We start from the raw sequence: 13,988 nt of genomic DNA, 5'->3' as shown, positions 1-13,988 counted from the left end.
AATAGAATAGAATTTATTTATTTATTTTCCTACAGTTTTTGCAATCCACCACAAGTACAATAGCCTGATACAAACTTAACAAAAACAGAGGTCAAAACAATAATTTAAAATTAGTGTTAAACTTAATACTGCAATTAAACAGTAAAATATCAAAAACTATCATAAATAAAAACAGAAAAAACTATATGCAAGTTTAAATGCAATACACTAATTCTAGTATAAATGCATATACGTATACGTATCCGATATAGATTTACCTAACAAAAACATAGGGCCTCAAAATCAACGCCTGCGTTGAGAGGTTCCTTCTCCAATATTAAACATTTTTTGTTGTAAACCAGCATATAATGGCGTTCAAGTCTGAATTCATGACTTGCTCTATTTCAATCCACCTATTTTTACGTAATAAAAAGCTGTCGCGTCCGCAGAAGATGTTCATTTTCCTTTTCAATTTGAATTACAAAGATCATTCATGTAAATAAAAAAAAGAATTGCTCCTAAAACTGACCCTTGGTGTACTCCACTATTGCTGTAACCAATTTCACTGAACATGTTACCCGCGGTTTCGCACGCAATTTTCTGCTAAATAACAGAGATGCCATGAGCATGAGCATGTACTATTTAAACGCGTACTCAACACTCCTGTGATGGTTACTGGAAAATATTCTATTTTGATCCAAGAGGTGGGTGAAACAGCTATTATTAAACCGTCTAGAAAATATCTAAAATTAATATTTTATTATATAAATGTAAACCGACGTGTCAGCCTAATTGTAGAACTTCATATAAAAATGACGTTTCGTAAATATTTTAACTATTTTCATCAATTCTTCAATATTTTGGGCAATGTTTTTAGCTTCTCTTTTGTTCTAAACCATTCTCGGACTGCAACGAATATTATAAAAACATAATTAGCCAAATGGGTTCAGCCGATCTCGTGATTAACGCTTACCTACACATTTAGCTATCCATTTTTATATAGTAGTATATATGTTGTAGACTCTTGGAGCAATTGGAAAATTCTTTAAATATTACTAAATGTTAATAAAAACACTATTTTCCAAATTATTTATTTTTGGGTGAGGCCTTGCGAAACTTATTCGAAGGCAAATAATAAAATAACAAAATAATGAAAATAACGAGCCAAACTTATCACACACAAAATATAGAAGAGTTGACAAATCTGCTGTAGCCAAGCAGCATTGAATCAGGACACAGAACATAAATTAAAAATCTAAAATTAATAAAATAAATAACAAAACCAACGAACTTAAATGCTTGAGAAACACTATACATAAACAGAAATAAAGAAAAACTCATGAACAATGAAAAGAGCCCTATTGAAAATTCCAATCTTCTTTCTTCTCAATTTATTCAAAAATTAAACTTTAGTCAAATCTAATTTTTCATACTGGATAAAATATTTCCAAAATATTTGTATTTACATTTTTACACCATATGTTATTTTAATATTAATTGTAACAAACAATGTGTAAATATTTATTGTATAGTTGCATGAAGATGAAACCTTTGGTTTCGAAAGGCCTCGTCCAAAAAAATAAACAATTTGGAAAAAAGTAGTGTTTTTATTAATATTTAGTAATAATAATAGATATATCACTAGTAAAATCTAAAAAGTAACATAGAACTTGCTCTATACTTCACAAAAAGGAGGTAATGGAGATATGTAATATATCGATATCCACACACTTCAACACAACTGTGTGAATATTGCAAGGCCAAAATCCGGCCAAGGCCCAAGACGGCCGACGCGACGTGCCGCTGGACAAAGGCACCCATTAACGAAAATACGCAAAAAATAATTATCAATATTAGTTAGTTTAAAGACATTAATTTATCCAACTAACATTGGATGTAGTGCATGTTATTGTGAGTAAAACACGTTTGTATTGTTTGTGTATTGTTTGTATTGTTTGTAAACGTATATAAAATATTAAAACACGTTTTGTTCAATTCAGTTGAAAGTATTGTTTGTGATGATTAATCTTGTGAAATTTTGGGATAGTTGGCATTATCACCGTCAAAGTATAGTGACCACACACATATCGTGAAATTTCAGCGTTGTGTGTATTACCACAGTACACTGGCCTGTGTGATTAATGACGCAATATAAGGAGGATCTGCATAGTACAAGGTTGACACATAGGCTACCTAAATAATTTAAAGACCAAGAAATAATTGAAAGAAACTTTCCTTATACAACATATAATTTAAATGTTATCATGAAGTGAACGAACAATTTATTCTTCGTTATTCGGATTTATAACTATAGAATAATAATGACGGAAAGTTCCCAGTGGACGGAACTCGAGCTGACAATACCAACTTTTCAAGTGTTGATTGAATCCAGTTTCGAAGAAAAACGATGTCAACTTTGCAGAAGAAATTTAAACAATGTCGGCTGTAAGAAATTGAGAAGATTGGTTGTATTAAATTATTTAATTCATATCACATAACAATGACTTCAACTTTATTAAAATAAAGAAGTAAAGAGCATTTAATAAAGATGTGTTTAAAGATTTCATACAATTCAACTGGTCAATTACATTAAATGTCTTTGTGTATCTACAGTCAATGGACAAGACTTATTGTGTGTTGACTGTGGCATAAGGCCAATGTATGACATTACACTAGATTCACTATTTATTCTCAGTGATCCAAATAAACCACATAGCAAAATGGTGGAAATTACGAATGTTTCTTTTGGCAAATATAGTACTAGTACAACACTAAAGGATAAAAATTGTTAAAACTTCTTATCATTTATAGCATGTAAACATAGTATTACTTCATATCCTGTCTCATCACCATATTACAAAAGCAATTCAATTCTTCCAAATAATTTTGGAGCTTCGACAAAAGGAAGAGGAATAGGCAAAGCCGCAAAAACTCAACTGATAACATTTGACGATGTACGAGTACTGGAAACATTAATATAACTTCGACAAAGGATCCTGTCTCTTCAGATGGTATTATTTATTCTGGGAAGCTTTAATTGAATTAAGATTTCGTTAAAAGAACAAAAATGTATTTAAAACGGTTTATTTTTGTATTTTATTGAACTTTGAAATTTAATTTAACATTTACTTTTAAATATGTTAGGTACACATTTTCTTCAAATATTTAATCTCCTTATGCACTAAAAATAATAATTTGTACACATAAACATATTTAATTACTCTTTACTTTATGTTACAGTTATTTACGAGAAGTATATAAGTAAATTCTGACAGAATAAAATACAAATCTCAAATTTAGGACCTACTGTATGTAGTTAATAAAATTCTCTGCTATGTATTAAATGAAATTTAGATTTTTATTTATTTGTTATATACATTGGGTGTAGCGTTCGGATATCAAACATATCTTGTTTTTTTTGTACTTAACACTAGAAGGTAATCAAATAAACTTACAAAATATTTAATTTAAGTGTTGTTAAATCCAAAAATGAAAAATCTTAGGTTTAAAATATTTTAATATTAAAATAGCCTCAGTGGGAGTGCATGTAAGTATTAGAAGTAAACTCCCTGAAAACGTTGAAATTGTGTATGAAATTCTGGTAAACAAAGAAGTTGTAGACCGCCGGTCACAAGCTGCTTGTTTTATGTAAATTGTGTTCCAAATCCTCTATTGTTCCTCCACTGAACACGGTTGTCCTAATTTCACACACGTATTCTGACTCAGACCACTGAGGTGATTGAATTTCAATATTTTATAGCCATACTTAACTATATAATCGAATTGTTTTTTTAATAAATAAAATTATAAATAGTGATGTTATCTTAACTGATTTTGTTTTATACCTGGATCTCCACATAGACATAGCGTGTAACACATATTGCTTTTATTCGTAATTACTGAAAGTGTAAAATCCAAGTTTACCAATGTTCAATGCACTATTTACTAAAACTCTATATATTTAATGTAAGGATGTGTGTAAGTATTTAGACGTAACAACTGTTCAGAGTAAGTTGGATGACCTGGACTGCATGAGTTACAGTAAGTACCTTTCATTGTTATGGCCGTGAGTAAATTTCATTGTTTATATTCGCTGGTTAGACAGCGGAGTGTTCTGCAGCAAACTTTGACTGCAATTCTGATATTTTCTGTGGCTTAGGCCACTGAAACATAACAAATGGAACGACGATTTACTTGCTTTATTATATACCAAATACATTATAAATATCGCAATAGTTATAGTTGCAATGTATGAGTGCTAATGTAAATCTTAATTTAAGTATTTGGTAAAATATTATTATATGGACTTATTTCCTTATTGAAAGAAAAATAAAACAGACACGATCGTTATTGAACTAAAACTGTTTAACATTGTATTATGTTACTAATTTAGAATCGATATTTTACATTGTATATTATTGCTTGGGTATAAGATATAACTATTACTCATTTCCTCCCAGAGCTTCCGCTAATTTAGTACCTTAATATCTGATGCTGTAATAATATAGTATTCCTCTGACAAGGACTGATTTGAGGTGGGTGTTGAGTTACCGTATGTATATACATATTTTTATGCGTAAGTCAGGAAGTTGACAAACAACATGTAGGTTGTGATTCCTGACTTAGGCGTGCCACATCGCTTCGGTAAGATTTGTTTATTTTAACCTAGTTTGTAATTATGTCTTAGGTTAGTTCTTTACCTGAAGAAGAGATCAGATTGCAGATCTCGAAACATAGTGTTACTGATTTCTTGTTTCACTGAACGATGGCAAATGTCCGGAAAAATCCTCTTTCCTTCGCAATCCTTCCATCGTCAAAAATAACCTTCAAACAAAGAGGTTATTAATAATTCTCTTAGTAATTATACGTAAGCTAATATTTACTACACCAAGGACTGGTATTTATATAATAAATGTTATGTAATCGTTAAATTTTATTATTTTTTATGTATTTATTTTACTATATAAAAACTAAGGAAAATTCTTTTTTTAAACAGATAATTGTATATTTTTTAAAACATACCTTTGCCTCGTAAACCATACAAATTAAAACATCTTACCAATTTTGAAGTTTCTCTAATGGTATTAAAACTAAATGCAACATATTCTTCAATTCTTAAATCGACAATTTTCTTATGACATTTACATAACTACTTTATCCGTATTTCACCTGAAGTAATCGAATTATTATTCTAAAAAAGAAAGTATCTGAATGAATTGCAAAATCTTTATAAAATAGCCCAAAATTATAAGGTCACAAATAAACTATTTTTATTTAACTAACAGCGTTAAATATAAGCTTAAGTAGCTATACAATTAAGTATTAAATTAAGATATTGTTATGTATTATACGTATTTTTATGATATTTAAGTATTAAATTAAGTATTAAATATCATAAAAATACTTACGTAGTCCAGATTATTAAAAAAAAAATAGATAAAACTCTTGATGGTGTAAGTTTTGTAATAATTCATAATTTATCGACATATTTATGGTATGATTATGAATTCTAAAACACCTTTAGAACAGTTAAAACAAACAGTTACATCTATTTCTCAATCATAAAACCACGTATAAGACTAATAACATCCTGAAAATTACTAGTTTCCACTAAAGGAAAAATATAAAAAGCTATTGCAATTGCCTTTGTCATTTTGTTTTATTAAAACCCACGCGGAATAGAGAAACTAACAGCTTTCTTAGTCAATGCGGCTAAGGGTATCGGAATCAGAGCTTGATTACCAATTTAGCACCCCTCTGATGGTTCCCCGTAATAATAGTGGCGCGGCCAAGCGGAGAGCAGCGGAACTACTCGTATCAAATCAATCTCACGCCGGCTGGCCATACCAAACGATCTCTGACATTTCAACAAATTCACAAACCTAAATTTGAAATATACAAAATTGTGACTTAGTTGTTTGTGAATTAAACATTTGCGGATTTTCAGATTATTTCAATTTCATGCAATAAAATTTATAAATACGTTGTTCAAGATACATTTTTATTTATCTCAATTATTATGGCTGTGTTACACAATGCTCAGTGGGAATTTTAGTGAAAGTGATCATGGATAGATCACCTTGTTTTATTTCCTAGTACATTACATAGAATGAATGTTTAGAAATAGTAATTCTGAAATCGATGTTAAGCTTAAATATAATCCAACCAATCTACTCTGGTCACTGTACAGTAGGATTATCATTTTAAATGGACCGTGCTATGTACCAGCTCAAAGAGATTACTTAATCGACTTCCTTTTAATACCATAATTATGTATTTTTCGTGCCTGATATAGCACACAAAATCTGGTCTGTCTGGACAGTTTTGCAAGTTTATACAACAAAGTTTCGAAACAATTTAGGTTTTGACATATATTTATTGCAATCTGAACTAAATTTCGGTATGGGTATTTAATTTTCTTCACATGCAACTATTTATTTTTGACTAAAATTTTAAACTGTGTACATCACAATATAGGGTATTAGGATATTTTAAAATGTTAGTAAGATGTAATATTTACATAGAACACAGTTGTTTAATATTTATGAATACATAATCTAAAATGCTTTTATTATTTATGAGTTAGATAATGTCAATTTAGATTAAGTTCACTCTCAATAAAACTGAATATTTGAGTGAAATATTATGGTTAAATTCTGAATATTAACAGGCTTTAAGGCTGTGATGATAAGTTCGTCTAGAATCAGTTTATTACATTTTGTAAGTCAATTAATGGGTAAATCGTAGATACCAGTAGATATCTTCAGCATCAGCCGTATCCCAGTGTTGGATCCTTTTTGGGTGCTGAGAGAAAGTTTATTGAATTCTGTAGTGATCTGAAGGATAGGTATTCTCTCGTTGCCTATGAGAAGAGGAGGTCAGTGTACCTACCGAAATTAGTTCTCCTACCAGCTCATTAAATGTGTTAAAAGAATAAGGAGCTCCATGCTTGATACAATAGAACTTTAGGTGTGGATTACAACAATTTCAAAGAGTTTCGTGACCAATAAAAGAGGTTATATAAACCGTCTCATGCCGATTATCTCAATAACGTTTATGTTTGGCTAAAATTGAACTATAACATTTTCTGGAACCATATACTTACTGAGGTGTGTATACAAGTCTAAAGAATGTTGGCTGTTCAATGGACCTGGACCGGACATGATCTCTGCTGCTGCACTTAGGTTCTACAGTCAAGTGCTTGCTCCCCATATTGCGATCTTCTTTAATAATTTCCTCCGTCTTAGAGTTAACTCTTTTAACCTAAAATTAGGATAAACATGGGTTCGGGGATCGATCTGATTCGAGGAATTACAGGCCAATAATAATACAACTAACTTTGGCCATTTTGATGGAAAATTTGGTATTGCCGAGACTAGCCTTTATTCTTACATTAAATGGTCTTTTAGTTTCGTCTATTTATCCCCTATTTAAACTATATTTGATACTTTAAACATATTTTTAGGCATACTGAGTCAAATTTTTGGTTTTTTGTTTTCACGAGACTTTAACCAAGAGTATAATGTGTTTTAAACGCAGTTGTAACATTTTACTTTATACTTGCTCTTCTAATTTTCTCCGATAGGGTTCAGTGAATATCTAACAGTATCATTGTTAAATATCAGTTTAACATTTTACGAGCACTGTCATTATCTTTGCATACTCAAACCCGTAATATCACAATTCTGAAAGGAATGTTCTAAAATTAAGCACTTACTTTTAAATTTACAAAGGTGAAAAAAAGAATGAAGTTTTTGTTTTTGGTGGAAGATGAATGGAACAAATGTTCCTATGGAAGCATATAAAACTAAAGGACTGACATCAATAAACGTTTGTGTTTCTTTTTCATTGCTTATGACGGGAATATGGGTGTTTTAGACCCTTAAGGATTAAGCTTAACATGGGCATTGATAGTAAGATCTGAGTATAACGCGTACGTAGCGTATAAATAAACCTCTAAGTATTTTTGAATCGATTAAGTGATTTTTTGTGATAAAAAATCACTATATCAGTTTTATTTATTTTGTAGAAAAATAAAGATGGATCTCCAGGATTTTAAAGGTATGAAATCTCAGAAAATAATCAAAATCTGTTACGTTTTATCAATTTTTATAATACACCTGCTAACAAATATTGCATATGCTACATATTGTAACAGTATACAACAATTTTCCATACAAATTTAATTGGAAATTTATTTCTGGAATAAGCGAGGCTTTAACGGTGTATGAAAAAGAAAACTAAATATGTATTTACCCTTCCTTAAAATCTGCATATTAAACATAGTACGGACGCTATCACTTAAATTCTATATTTTTGTCATGATCACCTTAGGTGATATAGTAAACATAATAGGTTTGACACTTTCCTGGTAATTACTTTCGTAGATACTGAATTTTAATTCACTAATAGATTTACTTTTATTCTATATATACTCAAATATTATAAAAACATTTACGTTTTTAAAAGTTTGTTAATACTTTCAGTAAAAAGTTAATTAAGGACTACGCAATAAGACATTGTTTATAAGGGTTATCTATAGAATGATTAGGTAAAAAATAAATAAATATAATCAGAAGGGTTTACACTTATTTTAAATCATAAAGAAAATTAGCAACAAAACTGTTTTTTTGACAGCTTTTTGAGTTGATAATAACTGGTCCATAATGTCGGAGACCCACTGAAATGCAATCGAATGACCCTTATGGATAATGATGTAATAACTCATAAATGGGTATAACTAATATGACTTTATTAAACTCACTTTCCAGAGCTACCAGTCCAACAATTGACACAGATTTCCGCGAGAATATCCATATAGTTTCAGTTAGGATCCCCAGATAATGCAGAATTAGTAACACACATTTTTTAAACTAAATGAAAACTTGTGTTTCGAGGTTATGAATCGGATTCCCGTGATACTCGAGTAGCTTTGCCAAATATTTATCCCTATCCCGCAATCCCTGCTCTGGTGTACCTTCCTGCTCAACAATACCAAGAGCACAAACATAAAAAGATAAACTTTACGTGAAAATATCCATCTTTTGATCAAGTATATCCATTTATATTAAATTAAAGTTGTGGAAACAAATATATTTTCAAGAAATTCTGAAATTAAAAAAAGCTTTATAACGCAATGAACATCCCAAAAATGTTGTGTTTGATTAGCTATATAACTACTGAGCACGGACATGGACCAATGTTTATCAACTAAGATAAAGACGTGCTGAAACAAATAATAAACTCTGCAGTGGAAGAAGCCCCTAATCGCAAATATTATGTTGCACCACATTGGCCACGACTTTTCATTAGTTCCAGTTAATTACGTTATAGTCATTAGTGACGTCATGTATATATGGGATGTGTGGCACTCTTAGTCACACATTTATACTTCCAAACTTCTCATTGACAATTAATTAGGCATCTTAATTTCCTACAAAAAGTGCATAGTAGCGCCAAAAAATCAAGCGTAGCTGTTGCTTGAAAGGCGACCGCTGAGAAATCCTGCCCTTGTAAACCAGTCCATCTGTCCGGCCAATTATAGTGGTTCATAAATAAGTTTTAAGCCTTTGGTCCCAATGTTAAATTATAGAGACGGCTTGCTAATCATAACTGAGCTTGAAAAAATAATATGATCTTTACGATTGCGTTTTTTAAAAATCCATAATGGGGTTTACTTACATGTATGGGACGAAGATAGTCCAATATAATTGGATAATCGGAGTATTCCATCATCGGACTGTCTACTTAAAATTTTTAACTTTAATTGACGTGTTTTTCTAGTTCCGTGTATAAACCAAGGCCTTCAAAATGTTAATTTGCTGGTATAAACTTGGTAATTATTTAATTTTCATGCCTCGCATGACTTTTAAAATTGTTCAGCGTTACATGTATTCAGTGTTATACTGAATAAATATATACATCATAGTCAGTTTTTTAGGTAGGGATTTTGCTGTGAGTAGAATACCTAATTATTTTTTTATTTAATCCATAAAGGGCCATTTACTGACTAATTTACATATTTCAACATCTTTCATTTGTACTTTCTCTGTCAACACAATTAAAGTAAGCTAAAATATTGGGTTAAAGAGTAAATTAGTGTATCCTATCACCTTCTCCGTGTTCTTAGTCAAGTTATAAGAATAGTTATTTATCTTTTAAAAATAAAGCCACCAAATACAGATACAATTTATGGTAAAATTCGCAGCATGTTCCAAAATTTTCATTGCAAACATTCAGTAGTATATCAGGAGAAGTATCGTATCAAGCAACCCAAACAGCTCGTTTTAAAACTTTAAATGTGTGTTTAATGTAATTATTTCCTTGTTTTTTCGTGATATATATTTCACATTTAAGTTTTGTAACGATTTGTTAAGACGCCAACGTCAACTTAATGAAGCTGGATGGTCAAATTGTTTTGGTATTATTGTGAGATCCTATTGAACAAATTGGATACTTAAAGGAATACTTAGCTTTATACGGTATTCAATAAAAATGTACGGGTCTGAGTTAATAGTTGGGACCTCACTTTGTCCTTCAAAGAGTATCTACCCTTTTAAACCCTCACTCAATATAGACTTTAGCGGCGCGGTACAATTTACACAATCTGGCACTGTTTCAAGTTTCAATTCCAATTGTAAAAAGTGACTATGAAACAGTTTATTGATATTCTGGATAACCATTATTATTAGGTTAAAAATACAAAATATTTCATCATTACCTAAAGAAAAATAGTATTAACTATTATAATCTAGTCATATACTCAAAGGAACAGCCTCATGCACGGTAGCCAATCGAGGTTTATTCTGATAAAACTTTGATGGGATGATGAATGCTCATCTGATTTATAAAAATTGTGTTTATATTTTAATTTGTGTTCATCAATCAAAAAATAATAAAGTTACATCATTTCCATTCTCGTCCCTTTAAAGAAAGGCAAAACAAACTGCCATGTGGATTAGAAGGAGTAAATTTAAAACTTTAATGAGGCTGTGTTTATCTATGTGAGGGCTTAAGAATTAATAAACTGCAGCATATTAGTGGTTAAAACCAAAAAACCACATACATCTTCTTTTCAAGCCATTGACAACTATTTCCAAGAATTTTCTAACCGCATCAATTGTGGATTTATTTTTTCTAAATCCAAATTGACTTAAGCACAGCACTTCAAATCTCTTCAAGACTCTGTGAAATCTTTCTGAAATCGCTTTTTGAAAAAGCTTGCTGATGATGGGTGGAATTGAAATATGACGGTAGTTGCCGACTTAGCAAGGTTTGTCTCTTTTGAAAATTGCGTTATTTTGGCAGTTTTCCAAAGTGATTAAAAAGTACCATGTTCAAAGGTGAGACACTTGATGATAACCAAAATATATCTGGAAGATCTGTTGAGTAGCCAGACTGAATCCAATCGATATCACGTAACTTTTTAGGATTCATTCACTGCACAATGCGGGCCACCTCCACATCGCTCACAGGGGTGTAGGCAATAGATGCTAACGGCTCCCTTAATTTCAGAATTGGGGGGCGATGTTATTTACATGATGGTTCGGGCTACGATAGAGACTCAAATTATTTCATGAACGTAATAGAAATTTCTAATGGATCTTCAATTAACTTAGTGACTCTTATAATAGTAAGGTTATACTAAATGGAGCGTCTAAATATTTCACTTGCCATCCACGGTAATTTTGATATCGGTTGTATCACACCAGTATTATTACCGTTTTTGTAAAATAAAAAATTTATTTTAAGTGGGGCAAATGAAATTGAAATTAAATTATAAATACGTCTAAAACTTTTAAAAGTATTACAGTATCACCATTAAATCGCTTATATTCTATAATAAAAAGTAAAGCACAACGGATAATAGCTGATAAAAGTGTGGTCGTTCGGCGGGTAATATAACCTTTGCGCTGTGCGTCAGCTGATAAGATAAGATAAACCAAGCTATCTCTACCACAAACTGCTCCCAAAGTGTCATAAACCGGAAACACACATTTTATTGTACAAGATATTACATATGTTTTATTACTACATCACATTTAAAAACTACATCTAAATGATACAGCTTTAAAATAACTGCAGGAGTTTCTACATAATTTTATTCAAAATGCTATCTTCAAGAATACTAAAAATAGTTCCGTTACTGATAAATAGTTCCTTTGAAAGCGCACATTAGGTTGTTAACTAAACAAATAAAGTTCTTTACATACTTTTGAAAGTGTTTTCCATGGATCTCAAAACCGTGGTTTGAAGATTAAACAAGGGTGAGTTTCATCAGAGTAGATACATCGAAATCGAACGATAGAGATATTACCCTCCATAATAAGTGTACACAAAACTCTCCTAATGCTTGTAGGTGTCATTATAAGAACATATAATACAGTTCGTTATCTTAAAAATATATTTTTATTTACTTTTTCACTTCAATTTCATAATAAGAATTCAGATAAATTCGTCTCTCATTCACCGACGAGTTTGGATCAAATCCCAAAATATTTGAGAATCTTTTAACTTTTATTGGAAAACTATTTCAGTGTAACAGGAATGACCCAGGCAATAAATAAATTGCCTATTCCAAAGTATTTTAACATCCCATGGCCAAACTATGTCCACAGATAAGAATTTTCCAGGTTTCAGTGTACGATGGTGGGCTCTACTTCCTTTCAATAGCTAAAAAAGCCCTACTTTGTTGATATCAAACATGCGGTTAAGTTGATCATTTCTTTTTCGAAGTGAGAAACGCGCACAAAACAACCCAATTGAAAAACTTCCTAATTATTACTATATGGTTAACTTTATAAATAAGAATATTAGTTTTAATCTTACGTGTAAAGAATAGAATAAATGTAATTGTGATTACGAGGTTCATTGGGGTATACACTGATTTTTCCAGCCCCTCAAGTGATATGCACACAGTAACGAGAGGTATTAACGAGCACTAACGATGGGAAGGCGACAGCAGCGCGCCACGTGACAATACTGGCAAGTTCTGCTCCTACCATGCTCTGTTCATCTCACTTTTAACAAAGTTTTGGAGACAGAAAATTTGGAATCCTTGTAATTCTTATAGACAATGTATTTCTATTTTTTTTATCCTTTTCAATATAATGATTTTACTTTTTCTTCCATTTTGTTGTGGAAATAAACGTGATTTGATTAGTTTTTTTTTTCCTAATTGTAACTATTTGGTTTACGATATATATTTTATGATGGTATCTTTAAGTGGTATCGTACAAGAAAATATGAAAAAACCTAATTTAAACAACCATTTTATTATTTCATACTACCTCAGAGAAAATTCATTGATATTATTTTTGTAAAATTCATTAAGTAGAATAATAATTAATAACTGCTTCAACTTCGATTATCAACTTTGCTTATTAGACTAAGTTTTATTATTTTTTTAGCAATCATGTTCACATTAATGAATTACCTAAGCGGATGGTAAGTAAAAGTAATTTCCGTTTTTATTGAAGTATCTCTTAATTAAATGTATATATCTGTTTGTTCGGTTGTTAAAAATATTTTAAAATAACAAAAGAGCTGATAAAAACGTGATGGAACAAGGTCCTGGTCGGAACGGCAAAATCAGGTATTTCCAGGAGCAAAAAATAACCCGTTTGCAAGCCAAATATCATGAATGTTTCGCAAATATCACTCATACTCATACAGTTATACAAGTTTTTATACAGTTTTAGTGAAGTAAATTTAGCCGAAAATGAAAGTATGTAACTTACTGAACAGTAACTTATTGAAGAAAATCCCTAAAGTCCGTATACTTATCACCTGATGACGGAAACATGCATGATAACAAGTTATGATATCACAAGTAGTTGGTTATTCCAAGGTCAGGTGTGGACAGTTCTACTGCAGTTTTATCTTCAAATGTGCTGGTTAAATGTTGAAGACTAACAGCCACTCCTCAAATTCTATTTCATTTTGAATTAGATTAACCGTTTTTAAAGGTACAATGGACAGATGACTTGATTAAGTCGAATTAATTGGTG

This window comes from Homalodisca vitripennis, chromosome 7 (assembly GCF_021130785.1).
Source record: "Homalodisca vitripennis isolate AUS2020 chromosome 7, UT_GWSS_2.1, whole genome shotgun sequence".
Lineage (NCBI taxonomy): Eukaryota > Metazoa > Arthropoda > Insecta > Hemiptera > Cicadellidae > Homalodisca > Homalodisca vitripennis.
Note: the sequence above shows the minus strand (reverse complement) of the source record.